The 21,065-nt window shown below is 41.8% G+C and overlaps 1 protein-coding gene across 3 annotated transcripts in view; it reads right to left on the reverse strand.

Annotated features, from left to right (window-relative positions):
* PPARGC1A (PPARG coactivator 1 alpha) overlaps positions 1-21,065 on the reverse strand; it is a 669,056-nt gene that overhangs the window by 334,158 nt on the left and 313,833 nt on the right. The window lies entirely within an intron of this gene.

The following is a 21,065-nucleotide window of genomic DNA, read 5'->3' on the forward strand; positions in this document are numbered from 1 at the left end:
TTACAGACTCCGCTAACCCATAAATAGTACCTCGGGTTAAGAACTTTGCTTCAGGATGAGAACAGAAATTGTGCGGTGGTGGTGCAGCGGCAGCAGGAGGCCCCATTAGCTAAAGTGGTACCTCAGGTTAAGAACAGTTTCAGGTTAAGAACGGACCTCCAGAACGAATTAAGTTCTTAACCCGAGGTACCACTGTAATCTAATCTGATAGTCTTAAAGGTTCCACAAATAGTTCTTCTTTGTTGCAATGCATAGAAATGATATTATAGTTCTGACTGCAGGAGACGGGCTAACATTTATTATGGTGGTTTACTTGTGATACATGCATTTTCTACTGACATCTAAATTATATTAATGCCTGACATCCATGTCTACTCATAAGTAAGCCCCAATCAGTTCAGTGGCACATGCTCCAAAGTAAATGTGCACAGGGTAGCAGACTGAGCTACTTCTAAATTATACAGTCGACCAAAACAAAGTATTTGTACAGCCACAATATATACATGTCCACTGATTCTGGGCAAGGGAAGAAGATGGGCAGAGGTTGGGGGCTAGACTTAGCTGGCCTTATCCATGTGACTTTTCTGGCCCCCAAAGCAGCCCCTATCATTTATTGGACTGGAACGTTTTCAATTCACTAGCTTCACAGGCTTTTAATCTCATGTTTGGAAGTTGACAGAGATAGCATAACACCCAATAAAGCAGAGCACAGCAGAATTACTTCCATTACTGTAAAAAGGAAAAGAAAAGAAAGGGATTTTAATTAGGGTGGTTGGTAGCTCCCAAAGCAATGCGTTGTGTGGGAAGAGCTGGAAGGTTAAGAAATAAAGTTGGATGCGCAGATAATGAACTTGTAACATAGAATCAGATGTCAAAGGAACTTAAGCTAAATTAAGAATTCACCATGACATATGGCGACAAGCAAGTAAAGTTCTTTTTATGCTTTGCCTCTTCCTCAGTTGCGAGCCTGTGGCAGGGCCTCGTCTTTGCAAAATAAGGAACAATTCATCTTGACTCTGGCGCAGCCATCTGGACACTGAAGACTTAGCATAGGGTAGGAATGTACGCCTGGGTTGGGAGGTTTTAGTTCAGCTTCTACATGTCACCTTTCTTTTGGTTTCATTGGAATTGATTTAGTTTCACATTTGTCACTGTCCCTTTGTTTTGTTTCCACTTTTTACTTTTCACATTGATTTCAGCAGAAACATAGCCTATCTTCCGCTGCCTATAACTTTGCTTTTTATCATCCAAATGGCACGCTATTTGCAGGCTTTCTACTAATCCCCCAGCATATATGATGTGACAAATTTTGAGCAGATTGAACCAAGGGACTCCATTCTAACAGGCTTCCATTTCTTCCAATGGAGACCCATCTATGGTATTGTTACAAACGTTGGGTGCCGTCCCCACTCTCTGCCAAGTGATATCAAAACTCCAGGGGCTTCCAGGAACTCACCTAGAGTCTGTGTTCCTTTGGAGAATTGAGACACAGCAAAGACAGTTTAAGCAAAGCTTTAAGAAATATGGTTTATTTACCTATTTACTCTGGAGGGAGTCTAGATCTTACAGCGTGGTCATTTCAAGAGGGGCTTATGCCCCACAGAATCTGTCACAACCACCCTTCAGCCAGCCTGCCCAAGATGGATCTCAGCCTTTATTCTCCCCCATCGTCTTCCCAGCACACCTTGCTAAAGAGTCTCTTTTCCTCCTACTTCACACCCAGTTACCCTGGCAACATTCTGATCCCCCAGGCCCATGATTCCTCTTAGATGGGCCATCAAACACCTTTTGTCATGTCAATGCCTCTATCCCAGGAGAGGCCTCCCCCAGCTTTGAAAGGAAGCTTAGCCTGTATTTTTTCACTGGCCTGCAATACTCCCCTCAATACCCCAACTAATCAAAATCCTACCACTTATTAATTTCTAGGACTTAGGGGGGTCCCCCCTAAAAATTGATAAGTGTTCTCCAGCAAGTAAGTCTCATGTTTTGTATTTAAAAGGCACAGACTTTTCAGACACTCCACTACCCTTCACAAAGATCAGATCTTTGACATGTGAGACAAATTGGACAAATGATCCCCACTTATACAGGTAATTAAGAAAAATGCACAGGCACAGTGGCATTACTACAGTAGGTCCGAAACGTACACACGAGTTACATTCCATGGTCCAACCCCAAAGACAAAATTGTGTAGAGTCAGAAAGACCCCTGAAACTGTCAACACACCACGTGACCATCCTAAGCTGTCCAAAGCTGGTGAGATCTAGGTTGCCTTGGGGGTGCTTCCAGAGCCCAGAAAGCAAGGCAGAGGGCTTCATACACTCTTTCTGTGTTGGGTTTTCCTGTGTGGAAAGAGCTTTTTTTAAGTGCTCTGCCTTGCTTTCAGGCCTCTGGGAAGATCGCACAAGGGCTCTGGAACCTCTCTTGAGTTCTTGGCATGACCCCTCCTGACAGTTTTTCCCAGCTCTCCCACCACCTTCCTATTTACCTTACTTTTCCATGTATAAGACTAGCTATGTTTATGCAAAAACAGTGTTCAAAATTAGGGCTCGTCTTATACAAGGATAATGGAGAGATTGTTTGCAGCTGTGAGCAGGAGCTTGTCAGCGGTAATTTGGTGGGTGATTGGTTGCTGCACCAAGGGCTGCTTTGGATTGGCTGCTGCCATGACAATAGAGCTGGTGATTGTTGGATGCGTCAAGGGCTGTCGTTGTTTGACTTATGCAGTGTCAATTGTGTGTGCGCTTGCCGTCTGCTGGTGGCAATCAGGCAGACGGTTTGTGGCTGTTGTGATGCACGCAATAGGCAGTGTTTGTCAATATGGTAACTGATTTTCAGGCTCTCCCCCCCAAAAAAAAAGCTCAGGAAATTGGAGTTCTCAAAAATAGGGGGCATCTTATACACGAAAAAATACGATAATTATTTATTGACAAAGAACACAAGGCTGTGATCATGTAACTAAATTGTGCATAATTTTGGACCCACTGAACTAGTACTATAGAAAGACAAGATAGTGAGACTAACTGAGCAAAGGTTAGGTTGAGAACCTCTCAGGCTCACTGATGGTAGACTAATGGACTTTCCGTTTGGAGAGTTGGCCTGTTTTACCAGCTCTTCCAGTTTCCCCTTCCCTTTGGACTTTATAACGTGATCCAGAAAAGTATCAGTTTGCAAAGGAAAGGCCTCCTATATGAAACTAATGGAGAAATGGGAAAGAATTGAAGAGAAACATGAACATTATCAATGTGAAACTAAAGTGAGAAATCAATGTGAGTTGTTTCGTTTGCTTCACATCAGTTTTACATCTCTAGTATAAAGTAAATGGAGCCTTTATTCCTATTCTACTTCTTGGCACACACTACAAATCTCCCATTTCCTATAATGACCTGGAATTCTAGGAACAAAACTCTAGAAACAAAAGAAGAGCTTTTCTACCTGCTTACTCCTCCAACTCTACCATCCTCAGTTCCCCAAATGTTTCTTATTCCATTACATGATTCTCGCGACTCACCTTTGCTGCGCCCTAAACTCAGAATTAGCTTTGCAGTTCAATCTTTTGTCTTTCTATAACTCTGTTCTTCGTCAAAACCACATTCTCTGGGAAGTTATTGGATTAACCCATTAATCTTCACTGGAAAGCCAGTACAACAGAGTGAATTTGACCCAGGTTCAAATACCCAACAGTAAGCCACCAAATGCACTGGGCCAGGGACCAGCCATCTCTCAGTTTAATGCACCTCACAGGGTTGTAGCATGGCCTGGTTGTGAGGAAGGAGAAAGTACATAAGAAATAAAGCTACATGTAAACACATTTGGATATATTCATATCTTGTTGCACTGCCTTCTCCTGCTCCCCTTTTCTCTATTGGAACTGTTTTAACTGTTATATGTGGAATTGGTTTTAAATATTTGTATGGTTTTTCTGTATACGAATGTTTTTTTAAAAATAAATAAATAAAATCTGTTGGTTGTAACAGCTACATTTGTTTTATAATTGTATTTTTAAAACTGTTGTACCCTGCCCTGGAACCATATCATAAACGGATGGGTAAGAGACCTAATAAAACAAACCAACAAATAAACACAAATACCAAATTACACACAAGAATAACCATAGACACATAATTTTCTTAGCAAACAATAAAACATCTATTGGTCTTAACACTAAAGAACCATATTTATTTCCATATTTCAAATTCATATTACTTATTGCCAATACACACTTCTATCATAATTAAACTTATTCTTAATAAATCTAATTTCTTATATCTACCTTGCAACTATTACTGAAGTTCCTCAAATGCAAACTTTATTTATAAAAACAAACAAACAAACAAACAAACAAACAAACTATAAGTTCCTCATGATAGGTTCCTGCCATTTATTTTTACTCTGGGAGCTGGCCTGTTTACAGGAGAGATGATAATAATAGTAAGCAACAGCAACTTCCCACCCTGTGGAGCAGGGTAGCGATACCAGGAAGAGAGTAGCAAACAGTCACGGAAAAATATCCAGGACCAAAACAGAGTGAAAAACTGAATGAGGAAGGTTTTGTCATTTCTGCCTCAGATTATGCTGGGGATGTTGAAGTCCATTTTATTGAGAAATCAATTCTAATTTGGCAACCCACACAATATCTGGCAGAAGCCACTGGAAACAACTCTCCATTGAAAAGCGCCAGCCAATTTGCTTCTGCCGACTTTACTCCAACAAACAAAAGCTGGGAGGTCAATGTGTGATGAGAAGCCTCATGGTACGGATGACATTTTCTCAGTGAATACTTGGGCTAATAAAGGTTGAGAATCTCTCCACGTTGGTTTCACACTTAAACATTTGATTTGAAGGGGTTTAAGGGTGGGTGGGTGGAGTAAACCTTGGATAAAAATGAGACAAGCAAACAGCTAAAGGCCAGAATGATACTAAGAGCCAGTCGGTATGCCACAGGCTTCAGGAAAGGTGAAATCCTGAAAACAGCTTCCTTCTTGGCTTTCATAAAAGCTTTAACACCATTTGTTCTTCAATTCAACTGATCTTGGAAGTCCAGCACAGGTCCTGCAAAGACTGTCAAAACCAGAAGAAAAATAAAGCTTTTAAAGGGTAGTGAATTATTGAAGAAATGGTGTCTATTGAAGTTGCAGGAATGTACTGCAGAAAATTTATCATGGCTACGTGTCTGGGAGCATAAAATGGGCCGCTTAATTCAATGTTTTCCTGACCTTTAAGTAGCTGCAGATCTCCTAACCTTATTCGTGGTATATAGGTATTCACTCAGAATTTATACAAAGTATCTGGGGGGGGGGGGAGTGGGGAGGGCCTGGGTTGCTAAAGGTTCTGCACAGAGTGATGAAAAGCTATCTGTGAATACATTGCTCTCACCAAAAAAGGAAGTTGTTGTTCTTAAATGTTAATATAAACACAAAGCAGGGATGTTTCAAGGCGTCGCTGTTTACTGATATGGAACAAGGTGTGGAGCGGGTGTTCTGTTCAGGAGAGCAAAAGGTGATTTCATTTATTCTCTATAACCCACTGTTTCTTTCGGATCTCTCACTACTGTTCTCCATGGCACTATTCATCATTCTTGGTGCACTGAAGGCAGTCGAACTAATCAGATAGATAGGGATAGGAAACTGGCAGCCATGGGAATTCAGTCTGTTCCTCTGAAACTTCCCAAGTGGTTTCCAGCGTAGCCAAGAAACAGAAGGATTAGTCCCTCATTACGTGCCTCATACGCAGTCCTTATTCTACACCTCAAACTAGATGCAATGTTAATCACATAATCATCTCTCCCATAATTCTTTTTTTGTTTTTCTTAACAAGCCCAGGCAGAGCAAATCAAGGTCAGGAGAATCAGATAACCCCTTCGCCAAGGGCTAACCAACACTTACCTTTCCTCTACTCTTTTCAGGCATGGTCTGTGCTTTAAAGCTCCATGTCCAAGCACCCTTTCTTTTGCTTCTGAACTTTCCCGGCAAAAACTCACTCTTTACAGCTCAATCGGAGAAAACGGCAACCCACAGAAAACCCAAATGTCCATTTGCTCCAATTCAGCTTTAAAGAACAGGTTTTCACAAGGAAAGCTCAAGGGCAAAATAAAAAGAGGGCAGGGAGCACTTGGACACAGCTTTAAAGTGTAGACCTTTGCCTGGAAAGAGTGAGGCAAAAGCTAAGCATGGATAAGGCCTGGATCATGTCCCCAACTAAAACTGATTATGCCCCAGAGAAGTCACTGCAGCTAATGGCAGCTTCAGGAGCAAATAGAAACTTCAGGGGGCTTTTGGGGCAAGGAAATGACATAGAGAGTTCAGCCTTTTTTCCCCTACACCATGATGACAGTCCAGACCACTTCCCTCCCCTGGCAGTTGCTGTTTTGAACATGCACGTGCACACACTGTATTTCTATCATGCATTTGTGCTCAGCCCAATTTGAACAAAGGGATTAACCACTTGCAGGAACTCGGGAGCTCTTCCTTTAGCATTTTGCAATTTTGTTCCCTGCATGGTGCCTCAGTTACAGTCACATTATGCTCCTGGAACTGGTGAAAGGGTAGCAGTTGAATGCTACCCTTCCTGATGGTGAATACCATGCCCCCTTTATATATTAAAAAAAAGTCTGGAGAAGAGGCTTCTATTTCAGGGACTCCTATTTTGGGGGACACTCTCTCAGATTTGAGCAAAAACCGTTCCTTTGTGAACTTTCAGCTCAGAAATCTCATTTCCCACCTCTCCAACTCCACTCCTTTTCCTCTTATTAAGTATAATAAAAATATGACCTTTAAGTTACTTTGCCAACCTTTGGACGTGTTCAGATAGTTTCACTCTTTACTTGGGAAGCCTCACTTTGAGCAAAGTTTGTGATTTCTCTGCCCTTGTATGCTGTTCTGTCTTTTCAAGCTTTCTGTGTACAACCAGACTCCCATATTTAGAAGTATACCATGGCTTACATTTCCACACTCCATTTAGAACCAAGTTCATTGCTCCATAACGACCTGGTTCCCTTCTCTCCACATCAACAGCATTCTCACAGCTGTTAGAAGGATCCATCCCCCCTTCCTTATTCCCAGAAGTGAGTTAAATCTAGGGCAATATGTCCTGAAAAATTATTTAAGTCCCAGAAAAAAACATAACCCTAAAGCTTTTGTGTTTTTCTCTTTAGAAGAGAGTGATAGCTCAAGCCAGCATTGGGAGCGTAACTTGTTACAAGCCATGCTCCTATTCCTTATGGTTGTTTTATACACCCAAAAACACTTTTGGAAAGACAAAACTCTTGACCTAACGTGAAGCACCAAGTCCCACAAGACTCCAAACTCCAAAAAATCTAAATCTGATAAGACTGACTGTTCTTTTCTAAGAAAACATGCAGGTGAAAAGATGCTCCAAATGTGATCTGCCATTGCAGATGGCTGTTTTCTTCACAATGGTAACCGTTACATCGCTTCAAATGTTTTTGCTCTTTTGATACCACTTATACAGCTAACTTATAGATGGGAAATCACTTCCACAGATATTTAAGAAATATATATTTTGTTACAGGAATGTTTTAGAGCTTTTATTGTCAGCTCCTTATTTTAAAAACAATCTTTTCCCACATATTCAAATACCAAAAAGATTGTAATGAACAAGGGTGACTGGAATGGGAGATGAGAGCATCAAGTATAGAGGCAAAACTTAAGGCATGTATTGAATCCTGATCACCAATTAGGCTTTGACATTACAAGAGTGCTGGGCAGTAGGCCAATCACCTCACTTCTGCCCTCCTCCTCCTCTGGTGGTCTGCTGACTAGTTTTGTCATATAGACCAGAGATGGGGAAACCTTTGCCATTCCACACAATGTTGTTGGACTACAACACCAGTCATCCCTGACCACTGACTATGCTGGCTGCAGTTGATGGGAGTTCAGAGTCCAACAGCAACAACCCCTCATTTAGGGTGCAAGTCTGCAGGCAAAGCTCTTCAGCATCTTCTAATAGGCATCAATTTTTGAGGGCTGGGGCTCACGAAATGACAGTACTATATAGACTATGCCTTCCACATCCCAGTTACGCCACCCTCTGGATTAGAAACTGTGGTGGCAGGTGGCAGCCTGCAGAGGACATACTACTCCAGCTGCTGATCTCTAATATTGAGTTAAATCAAACCTGGATTAGGGATATGGCATCTGTCCTCTCTAGATGTTGTTGGACAACAGTTCACATTCTCCCTGACCACTGTCCATGGTAGGTAGGTCTGATGGGAGCACAGGTTCCCCATCCCTTGTCTAGGTGAAACATCTAAACCACTGGTCTTCAACTGGTAGGTGAGGACCCATCAGTGGATCATGGCCTGATCCAAGATGGTCGCAACAGGAGCACTACCACCATCCACATATATGGTAAAAGATTAAGAGATGGGTCTCCAAATGCATGTTTTGGTTAAAAGTGGATCCCAGGTCTAATCTAAACTACTGATCTAAATAACCACAGATTTTAATTGCAGAAGAAACTTTCTTAATCATTCCAGATCCCTTCCTTCTCTCCCATGTTGTCTAGGGTCTCGTACCAACTCTATTGTTCTATAACAATGGACAAAAGCAACTCCTGAACAGGAAGAAAAATCTCACCACTTCCTCCTTCACATCTAAACTTTCACAGGCGCAGGGACACAATACAAGACTTCCACCTCCAAAATACCTCACCACTACCACTCTTACACCTGCTCTCAGTGCAGGAAGGATATCACGGAACCATGTCTGATGGTGTTTATAAGACTTTTTCTAGCTCTTTTGGATGCCTGAGGCATTTCTAGACTTTCCCCTTCACTCAGAAATGTTATTGCATATTTCACCTCCACTTTCAAAAGGCTGCTAATCTTTTCAAAGGCAAATATGCACCCCCCTTGTCAGGTCTAGAACTTTAAATTTGAAACTCCCACACTGCGAGGGGGGAATGGGGAAACTGATCTTCTACTTTCCCTTATATTTAAGTGAGAATGGAGGTGCCATATTAGTTTTTCTTTATCTGATAAAAGTCTTGTATCTGTGAGTTCCAATTAGTGCCACACACAGAGAGAGAGAGAGAGACTGCTGCATAACTGCTGCGTCTTTGGTCTGTTATTTTTCTGGTGGGGGTTTTTGCGTTGTCAAAGGGGGAACTGTTATTGCTTCCCCAAACCTAGAATTCCTCTGTGTTACCCTGGAATGTTTGCTGCTTTCTAACTAGAAAGGGCTTCTTCTATTACCATTTTAAGGCTGAAATCCAAATAACACTTCCTGGAGAATAAATCCCATTGTACTCCTCAAAACTTTTTATTCTGAGTAAACAGGTAATGGATAACTCTGAATGATTATAACAAACATAAAGCAAAGACAGAAATCAATTCATTCTTAGTTTAGGAAGAGTTCTATGCAGTTCCAAAGCTGGCATACATTGTAAATCTTGATGTAAAAAAAATATATTGTATATTACTATCTCCATTTTAATTATTTACCTAAAGATATTAACTCTGGATTGGAGCACATTCTAAAACAAATGCTGTTTTAATTTGCTTTAGGCAACAAAGACCAGCAGATATTTTAGTGGATGAAGTTTTGTCTTTTAATTGGTTTATGAAGACAAAGCATATGCCATGACACAGTTAAATGATTAACAGATTCCCACGAATGCCTTTGGCATTGAATATCTATACATTCATTAGCCCAAACAATTCATCTTCTTGATAAAAACTAAAATTAGCAATAGAGCAGGTTTACTTTTTATGATTAATAAATGATAAAAAATCTAAATTATCCCATCTGAAGCGACTGCTTTCTTAGCTATTAATTTTAGATTTATCAGTTTCTATAATCCATGCTATTAAGTTTAAAAATCAATTTTCCTCAAATATTGTTTTAATATGCTAAGAAAAGCAAATATATCACATGGAAAGAAGTGCCTCAATTAAAAACAAACAAACAAATATTCGTTTTAGGGCCATTTCTAAATCAAGCTACAAAGAGACAGAACATTTGATATATACATATATCGGGGTTTTTTGGAGTAGATGCAATACATGAATGTGCCTATATGATAAATTATAACTAACTAACAAACAAACACGCAGGGACGCAGGTGGTGCTGTGGGTTAAAGCCTCAGCGCCTAGGACTTGCCGATCGAAAGGTCGGCGGTTCGAATCCCTGTGGCGGGGTGCGCTCCCGCTGCTCGGTCCCAGCGCCTGCCAACCTAGCAGTTCGAAAGCACCTCCGGGTGCAAGTAGATAAATAGGGACCGCTTACCAGCGGGAAGGTAAACGGCGTTTCCGTGTGCGGCTCTGGCTCGCCAGAGCAGCGATGTCACGCTGGCCACGTGACCCGGAAGTGTCTCCGGACAGCGCTGGCCCCTGGCCTCTTAAGTGAGATGGGCGCACAACCCCAGAGTCTGTCAAGACTGGCCCGTACGGGCAGGGGTACCTTTACCTTTACCTTTTAACAAACAAACACACACACACACATACACACACACAACCAGATTAGTAATAAAGCATCTGCAGGAAACAGGGAATCTACCTTGCTTTCATTTTACAGGCTTGTTTACATTTCTTTGGGGGGGAAATGCAGACCCCAGATAAATTGGGAAAACAGCCCTCCTCATCCCTGGCACCCTATCCCCAGAGCTTCTCAAGAAGAACTGCTGCCTTGGCCTATGAGTGATACAAAAGGATGTGCAAGGACAAGAGCGGGGCTTTTTGACGAATGGTCCTGGTGCCTTGTGAAAGCTATGTTGCTTCTTTTCCTGCCATTGGTCTTTGAATTTAATTTTTCTGTGGGGATATTTTTAAAGCAGGATGTAAAAATTTACACACAAAACCCAAACCTACTGAAAGTCTGGAGTCAGCAAGTGCTCTTTCCTAACATCCTAGGGATCACAAGCGCTAGGCAGGTAACAGGCGTAAGTATTATATGTGGAATGAGAGAACCTAAGCATCACTTCCCCTGGAGTTTATTTACAACCCTCTAAATGGAAAAGGTGTACCAATGGTAAGAGAGGCGAAGAACAGGGCATTCTCTCTTGTGGCTACGGGTGTAAAAAGGCATCATCTTCCATTCTGCTTGAGTTCCCTGTACGCAGAACTGTTTCTGTTTCACTGCAGCTCCTCTTCCAACCCAAAACTATGCTATTCATCTCACTGTCTGCTGTGGTGAAATTATGTCAATTATGTTGCTGTTATGTTATTCCACCCCATTCATTTTGCGAACGACGTGACAGTGTTTTGTCTTACCTATGACACCCTTGTAGCTAACTAATATTGTGGTACCTCGGGTTAAGTACTTAATTCGTTCCGGAGGTCCGTTCTTAACCTGAAACTGTTCTTAACCTGAAGCACCACTTTAGCTAATGGGGCCTCCCGCTGCTACCGCACCACGGCCACACAATTTCTGTTCTCATCCTGAAGCAAATTTCTTAATCTGAGGTACTATTTCTGGGTTAGCGGAGTCTGTAACCTGAACCGTCTGTAACCCGAGGTACCACTGTACTCGTGACATGGGGAAAGGGAGCAAGAGACTTGTTGTGAGTTTCCTGTTCTCACATGAACCTGGAATGTGTTGGTGGGGGGGGGGAATCTGATACAAAGAAGTGCAAGTAGATCCCTTCCATGTGCACAGCTGGAACATGACCACCCACACAGCATCCTGCTGTTTCCTGGACACGAGTGATCAGTTTTGATGGAACCATCCCATTTTATGTTTTGGGGCCCGTCTCCTCAAAGCACCCTGCCCTCTGGTACCTTTCTGCCCATTCTGGGCATGTTGCAGGGATTTCTGCACCTCTGGGCTACACCTTTAAAAATCCAGAGAAAATCTGATTCTAAAATTTTGTCTAAAATGTATAAACTCCTGCTTGAATGGCATTTGAAGGACGAGGAGGTTAAGTCGGTTATGATTCACTGGGCCAAATATTTTGGGTATAATATACAGCTGAGTGATTGGGTAAAAATATGGAAAGAAGGTTTAAAATTTACTGCATGCAATGCCCTAAAAGAAAATGTGATGGAAATTATGTATAGATGGTATATAACACCTGTCAAGTTAGCGAAAATGTATAAAGTTAGTAATAAATGTTGGAAATGTAAAGAAAAAGAGGGAACATTTTATCACATGTGGTGGAAATATAAAAAGGTGAAATGCTTCTGGGAGATGATATATAATGAAATGAAAAAATCTGTTGAAATATACATTCATAAAGAAACCAGAAGCATTTTTACTGGGCATTGTGGGGAGTGATATAAATAGAAAGGAATGTAAGCTTTATTTTATAATAACAGCAGCAAGAATATTACTGGCCCAAAAATGGAAGCAAGAAGAATTACCGACGATTGAAGAATGGAGAATGAAGTTAATGGACTATGCAGAACTAGATAAACTAACAGGAAGGATTTGAAACCAGTGGGACCATAAATTCAAAGAAGACTGGAGTAAATTTACAGACTACTTGAAAAGTATTTGTGAAGATCAGACGACGTTTGTAGGTTTGCAAGAAGTTTTGTGAGGAGTATTATTGGAAGTATTGCAAAAAAGGAGAAGGGGAAGGATGATTTGTTAAGAGATGTAAAGGCAATATAAAGTTAAGAAATGCATAAGAAGTGGTTAAAAAGGTGGATCATCAGAGGTGCTGATGGAAGTCTAAAAAGATTGTATAAGTGATAAGTTTTGTGGTACATTTTATAATTTATATGGTTTTTTTGTGTATATATATATATAATCCAGAGAAAATCTGAATTAAACATTTAAAAAAGTATAGGCGTACATTTTGATGATGATGATGATGATGATGTCAGGTATCAGGTAAGCAGGATGAAAAACTTGCATGCAGCAGCAGCACCAATTCCCACCAATAATGCTCCACCTGGAAGCCTTCTTGTTCCATAGAACACATGCCTGCCCTTCATTTGCCATACACTGACAACACAGACCTATGGAAGGCAAAAGAAGTCAAGATGATACTTGAGAAAGTGTGAATATGCGGTGCATGAGTAAGTAATTAAAGTGAAATTGGGCCTGAGTGCCCTTAACTTTCAACTGCATTCTAACAGGGACTTCTCCTTAAATAACTATGTGCCCAGTTCTGTTGCTAGTACATGCTTACAGTAAATGCTGCTATCCAGAGTGCAATTTATCATGGCAGAAAGGTAGCCTAATAGGAAAGATTGTTGCACTGCATATTAGCAACCTGTGTCTCAAAGCACTCCAAGTCTCACTTAAACCTCACAAACAAACAGTATCAACCAAATCTCCAGCAACATGTGCATTCTGCTGGCAGAATTGCTTTGTAACATCCAAAGAAGATGTTGCATGTGGAACAGTGCGCCCATATATAGCTCACATATGGTCCCCGTGAAAACATCAAAATGAACGGCCACCTGTTAGACTCACAAATTATTACGTATCTGATTGGTTGCAATTAACTGTAATATCCAACCAACTCTTAAATGGAACTTGGTTTGGAGGGATTTGAAAATCATTTTAATATTGTATATTTTTGCTAATATAAAAAAATGTGGCTACATAGCAAAAGCCCTAAGCATTTCCAAAGACAGTCAACAGTGATCACTTTTGAAAATGATGTGATGAAATGGATTGCTCAGAGGGCTGGGGTGATTGTATGTATATGTTCATATGAGAGTAAAGCGATGTTTTATAGCCAAGTCCCAGTGTAAGACGTTTCAAAATAAAAGACCCCGATCTGAATTCTCTATTAGTTTAACTAAAATCCACCTTATAAATCAATAGCATAAATAAAAACTGCACAAATGCTTCTGCAGCTGGCAATACATTAAGAATAATTGACCTTGTCCTTTCAAAAGAATAAATATATTTAGATCACAACTGCTTGAGAGCACAGAGCAAAAATTGTACGATTCATACGGCTGTCCCGCGGTTTTGCTTTAAAACAAAAAACAGACCAATGAAAACCTCCCAAAAACAGTGATCATAATAGAAAACTTGCTCATGCCATTATGTACCACCCCACTTTACAGTATTGAATTATCTACATCTCTTAGGTATATTCAAATGTGTGGATTATTGCATTCATTTTCCTGGTTATGTGAACACTTATATCCAGGTTTCATTACCTGTTGTGTTAAGGAACTGTGGCTTCCTTATTGATATACTGCCATGTCATGCTAAATTTCATTCGCATCACTGGCCGTGGTGTGAAACAACCACAGACATCACTAGACATGTTGCCACCTTTTAATGCAAATTTGTGACTCTGTTCCCACCCCCAGACCGCCATGATTTGGGGAGTGAATGGGGCTGCAAACAGATTTTTTCTTTTCATGGAAATGTGTGCTAAACTTCCGCTAGATTTCCAGAACTGGCTTTTACATCGTATGAAAAGAGCAGAAATTATCAGGTAAGGAAGCAGCAGAAAATGGAATACGTCCTTATTATCAAATGTCTCGTCACCGCACTAAAGATGAAAAAAAACTGTAACACATCTATAAGGTAGGTTTTTTTACATCTTCAACAGGGAGCATGTGAGGCCATATTGTTATCTGAGTTGCATTAAACAGATGCAGCTCCCATTTAATGGAAACTGAAAAGAGAAATGAATATATTGAAAGACATACAAAAATACTCATGTAAGTAATTCTGTAGTTACTTACTTCAGTATTCATATGGTTTGGGCTGGTGGTGAAGGGAGTTTCAGCGTTCTAGAAGATGCCTATCATTTTTGTTCATTTAATGATGGAACTCTTATATTTTAACTAGCTGGTATAGAAAACCAGAATCCAGCCCTAACAAAGGATGCCTGGCACATTGAGAAGCTATTTCTGTAGTCTCACTTTTTAAGAACAATGGGGATATCCAAGATTGCAGAAACGGCAGGCGCATTAAGCTAATGAACCATGTAATGAGATGTGTGGGTGGGGGAAACACTGTAGAAGAGTAGATGGGGATGGATGACAATTCTAACAAGATTTGGTTTAGGCCAAGAAGGAGTATAAGACATATTTGGTTTCAACCAGAGTAAGTTAGCTGGAACTTGGGTCCTATTGAACAAGTGAGGTGAGTTAAGTCCTGTTTATTTCAACTGAAACTAACCTATGGTTGTATCTGATCAAGTCATCCCATGAGTGCAGGCTTTCTCAAACTTGGGCCCCCCAAGGTTGTTGAACTACAACTCCCATCCTCCCTAGCTACCAGGACCAGTGGTCAAGGATGATGGGAGTAGTAGTCCCACAACATATGGGGATCCAAATTTAAGAAAGGCTGCATTAGTGCAAGGACTTCTACCTGTGCAATGGGACCTCCTCTCCCATTCCTCTTCCTGTGTACCCACCTCTGCACTTCCCCAAAGCTTTGGTGCTTACAACTTTAGGAGTAAATCTATGATCCCCCAACACACATTTCTAAGCAACCAGTTGGGATCAGTGAAGAGGCACATATATGATTAGCTGTTGACATTTCACTGTTTTTGGGGGGGAGAGAATTCACCTGTGGTTTCATTATCTAAAAGGCATAATGAAAGACCATGCTATTCAACATCTTCCAAAATGTCATGCTCCCCTAATAATAATCTGAATTTTGAATCCTTTGGTTATATGGTAAGGTAAAATATATTATGCGAATATCTGTACAGTATTACATATAGGAAATATTGACTACGAAGCAACCTGTTGAACTACCAGGAAGACTGAATTTGTTCTTAAAGTATACGGTTATTGCTAATAAACTTGATAGGTAATGATCTAAAATCCCAGTCATTTCAAGGAGAGTTTTGTATATTATTCCACTGAATTCAGTTGTACTTAAAAGTGCTTCACTTAGACTGAATTGTTTGCAGCATTTCTTCATTCATTGCTTTCATTTCTTTCAAATGAAAGTGGCATTTGCTTTTTTGAGGGAAAGAAAACCAACTTGTCTTAAATCCAAACTTTAGTAGCTTAAAGTTTTTGCCTTCCTTTTTTTTTAAGTCATGCTGAATACGGCAGAAAGTTCCTTTAAGCTAGATGCTTATTAATTTAAGAACAGAAATTTTATAAGCTTTAGGAGAGATTATGCAGACCACAGAGCAAGTGCGTTTACACATTACTTTAGTTCAATGTTTTATATAACTTCTATATCAAAAACGATAGTGTTGTATAACAGGATAATTTCACATATATAAACAAGCATATTTGTAATACTATCAAATTAGTACTTTTTCACATAACATAAAAGGTTGCCAGAGAGCTGGGAACCAACTAATTTCATCTTTGACATGTAAGGGCTGCAACGAGGCATATGCTTGGATTGTTTTAAATCCCACAGAAGTAAATTGGATTTAAACATCCTTGATGCTCACAGGATTGTATTTCAGCTCTTTTTCGGTCACAAAACTTTCCAGTTAGGATCTGTGGTAAAAAAAAATTAGGAAGTGAAATTTTAGGTGAATCTGAGGACTCCTTCTCATTTTAAATATCTGAGGAATTTCAAGAGAAAGCACAACAAAACTGATGAGATTTCTTGGGAATGGGGCAGGTTGTATGCATCACTAATTTAAATATAATTGTCAGGGACGCAGCGGGAGCGCAGGGAGGGGAGGAGATGGAGAGCGAGGGGGAGCAATCCGAGGGCAGCGTAGGAGAAGAAGACAGTAGCCCGAGAGATTCCATGAGCCTCTCCAGCGAATCGGAAGATTCACAGAAGGGGGCGCCGGTGGCCAGGGCAAGGGGGGCCACAAGGGGGACACCCCAGAAGCAAGGGGCCAGCGGGGACTCCCAGAGCAGCAGTTGGAAATCAGGACCAGCTTCCCCACCAGAGCGCAGTGGGGGGGAGGAGTCCCAGGTATCGGGACCAGCGTATTCACCACCAGCGAGAGGAGATGAGTCAGGATTGACCACGCCTCCATCGGAGAGCGGGGGAACGGTCAAGAGGAAGGTTGCCGGCTGGGCGCGCGCGCCAAGTTCAAATGTACAGGCGAGCGGCACAGCAGGTAGCCCGGATAGGGAACCAGGTCCTAAAGCCCGCCGGAAGGAGGGGGAAGAATCAGGGGGGTCAGCGTCAGAAGAGTCCAGAAAGGATGAAACCCCAGCGGGCAGGAGGGCCCAGAGGAGGAAGGAGCTAATGAAGAGGTGGAGCACGGCTAGAGTCTTAAACTGGTGTGGAAGGGGAGGAGACTCAGATGGAGCTTCGCCGGTCTAGGGTTTAAGACGTAGAGTTGCACGCTGCGGCTTTGAAATGGAAACCGAACTTCAATAAAGACTTTTGTACATAACGACAGCCTGGCATTGGTCCTCTGTGAGCTGGGACCTAGGGGCAGCTCTGACAATAATGTAAAGGTGATTAATTTCTTTCAAATACAGCATAATAACTGTAAAAGGGAAAAGTAACTTTTCAAAATAACTGAATGGTGGAAACCTACAAAACAAAAGCTTATCCAGTGTGTTTGTGATGTAATTAATTATCCGATATTAATATTTTAGATTTCATTTGTGTCTGTCATTCTCTATGGAAACCATTTTTAGAATTACACAGAAACTAAGAAATAAACCCAAGGCACAGGTGGTCCAGAAGCAGATAACAAACTGAAACATGACCTGAGAAGAAAACTGCAAGTATTTGAGATCTCAGCATGTCAGCAGGAGAAATTGCTGCACTGACAAGCCACTGCGATTAGGATGTTTCTCATCTCTTGGGACTTTTTGACCTATATATTTTCCAATCCTATTTATGTAAGTGATTCTCACATTTTGCATCATCTAGAGTCAGAATGACATATCTGGGGACTTTTAACAGAAATTGACCTTGTATGTGCAAGGTGGGAAGAAAAATATATTCTGCCTTTTTTGGCACCTGAAACACACACACACACACAGAGAGAGAGAGAGAGAGAGAGAGAGAGAGAGAGAGACTAAAAATATTGGCCCAATAAGAGTTCTTCTGTGTCAACTTGTGAAGTCAAACCACTGCAGTAGAAGCTCCCTCTCTGGAGCGGCCTCTCTGGAGCGGCCTCTCTGGAGCAAAGACAAGACCTCCCTCTCAGCTTCACTGATGTGGTCCAAAGAAAAGCAGAGCAATAGGTTTGGCGCCAGCTTGGCTGCAGGAGTTGCTGGAAGGAGGTGTACATGTCACCACCCAACCATCTTAGGGACACCAACTCTGGATGTGTCTAGGGTTTACTCCTTAGCCTTTCCTTCTCCCAGAGATATTCACAAGGCAGTGGAGGTTTAGGACCAGAGTTTTCCTTCTCCCTTTACAGCCCATATATAAACCATCTTATTGGCCATTGGGCCCACGATTGGTCTTGTCCGCTCCATCTGCCGAAGACTGTCTTTGCATGCAGGGGAAGTCCCTAACTCAACTAGGGTTTGAGACGCATCGGCTACCCTCACCTGGTTTAGCTGGCCATTCCCAGGATGTGGCCGCTGTCACAAAGGGGGCCATAAAGGAGTGCTATGTGCAGGGTGGGGACCAAAGGTGGAAAAACAACCCCAGAAGGAGCATGACAAGTACTTCCCTTTCCCTAACACCCCATACACATCAAATAATAACAAGAACTACTACAACAACAAGAGTATCACCAGGAGCAGTCGATGAGGAGGGATGCAGCTGCTCCCTGGCTGAGGAGTTACTGCTACTTACCAAGGGAGAGGGGAGGTCAGTGCTGTGCAAAAGCAATGGCAGAGCCAGTCCAGTGCTCCCACCACTCACGCCGTGCTGACCTACCTGCCACTCACCCCACTGTAAACAATAGTAACTCTGCTGTCGCAAGGCTAGGTGTGCAGCTCCACCCCTCCACACTGACCACTCCTACCACCACTAAGAGATAGTGTTCTTAGGGTGCATTCCATACATCATTTTAACAAGCTGGTATGGTAAATCAGGGACACGGGTGGCGCTGTGGTCTAAACCACTGAGCCTAGGGCTTGTCCATCGGAAGGTCAGAGGTTCGAATCCCCATGACAGGGTGAGCTCCCGTTGCTCGGTCCCAGCTCCTGCCAACCTAGCAGTTCGAAAGCATGTCAAAGTGCAAGTAGATAAATAGGTATCACTCTGGTGGGAAGGTAAACGGTGTTTCCGTGTGCTGCTCTGGTTTCGCCAGAAGCGGCTTGATTAGTCATGCTGGCCACATGACCCGGAAAAGCTGTCCGTGGACAAACATTGGCTCCCTCGGCCAGTAAAGCAATATGAGCATCGCAACCCCAGAGTCATTCATGACTGGACTTAACTGTCAGGGGTCCTTTACCTTTAACTTTTTACGGTAAACCAGTACTGTTTCAGTTGGGTGTGTGGGTGTGAAAGATGGTGTGGTGGCCAAAGGTTGCTTGGGGCTATTTAATAAGATCATAGAAGAAGCACATTTTTTAAAAGAGAATTTCCCAGCTCCTGCTCTTAACTGCTACATGACATCCCCATGTGCCATCCCATATGCTCCAGTAATGCCCAAATCCAGTGCTCACATGGCATAGACTGATCACATGAGACATATTGTGAACTGCCCCAAGATCTTCAGGTGAAGGGCGGTACACAAATTTAATAAATAAAAATGTAATAAAATAAAATGCCAGCAAATGCCTGCCATCAGTGACATGCTGGTTAGTGGATTTAGATGGCACTAGATTGTCACGAGATGAAACCACCAGTGAGATGCTCCAGTAACATTTTTTAAAAAAATCTCTCTATTTAGAGAATTCTTGCAGTGCATGTGCTGTGCTGAAACCTGCCCTCCAATTTCTCAGAAGTTTTTTTGCTCTGCAAATGGTTTCCATTTTTTTTCCCTGCTCATTTGGGGGGCACCTGAGAGTGTCTTTAGAATTTTGGCTGGTGCAGGGATTAGGTCGTAAGAGAGGTGCTTCTTTATTCCTATCCAGTAAACATCAATTTAGCGCTCTGCAACCTCCTTGCCTGCTCACCCTGACCAGAAAAGGGCCCAGGGGAGGAGTTCTGTCCTGATGTCTTCCTCATGGGTACTAAAACCCAACTGGTGGAATCTGGGGAGGATGAAGTTCAGACTACTGGTGAGATGTTATGTAGAAGTCACAGCACCTCTAAGTATAGCAAGTGTAACAACAACCCTGAACCCAGCCACAAGAATTTCACCCAATCTGATCATTTTAAAACACCATTTCTTTTTTCATTAATGGATGGATAATGGCTGGGGGGGGGGAGGACAGGATACATTTTCAGCACAGCACTAAACAGTACTCTCTCAACAATTCTCAGAAGATGCCCTTGAACTCTAGGACAGGGCAGTGTTGCATGACCTTATATTAAGTGAAATCAAAACATTCGTTTTTTATTATTAATATCCAAATCTCCTAGTAGCTAAAATCCACCAAGCATTTCTCTCACAGCACTATATGAACGTTAAGTTCTGTTCTTTGTATTATTCCAAAGTGTTGGGTGACCCCCAGTACAACCAAGGTCATTCAGCAGTAGCACCGATTACTGTTATGGTTCTCTTTCTCAGTGTGAAATCGGGGGGAATCTGGTACATTTGAAATATATACATTTTCTTCTCGTGGGGGGAAAAAAGGATTTTGTCGTGTGTGGCAATCTTTACCAGCCCTGTACTTTTGAGCAATTTCTCGTGACAGAAAGAGATTGTGTTAGCACTTTATCAGAATCTGTTAACAGCAGCAATCCCCCCCCCCCCAAAAAAAAACACAGCTTGTGAGGAGTGCCAAAAGAAGGGAGAAACTACCGTGTGACATATCTCTTCAATATTGTTGATTGTCTAATTAAAATGCACCGGAGCAGGAAAAAAAGTGCAGATATGCTGTGTAGGATGTAATGTAAAGAGCAATCAAAGCCACTCAGTGGTGCTTAGCAGAGGATTTCATTTATCGGCTTACAAAATGGAAATATCTAATTCCGCAAATTTGAAACAGGTATTTCGGAGTGTAAACAGTACTGCCTTGCAGTGCTCACCTAAATGAAAACTGCCTTTGCCTTGAGGGAGGGAATGAATGCATGCAAAACTGCTATTAGCCCAGTATAATAAGGCAAGTGTGTACCATGCTTTAAAAGGAAGGGTCACATCATTAAATGAGGTTAAAAGAAAACAAAACAAAACTCATTGTTACAAATTACTATGACACCGTGGAAGCAAAAGGGTGACAGGT

This window comes from Podarcis cretensis (assembly GCF_951804945.1).
Source record: "Podarcis cretensis genome assembly, chromosome: 9".
Classification (NCBI taxonomy): Eukaryota; Metazoa; Chordata; class Lepidosauria; order Squamata; family Lacertidae; genus Podarcis; species Podarcis cretensis.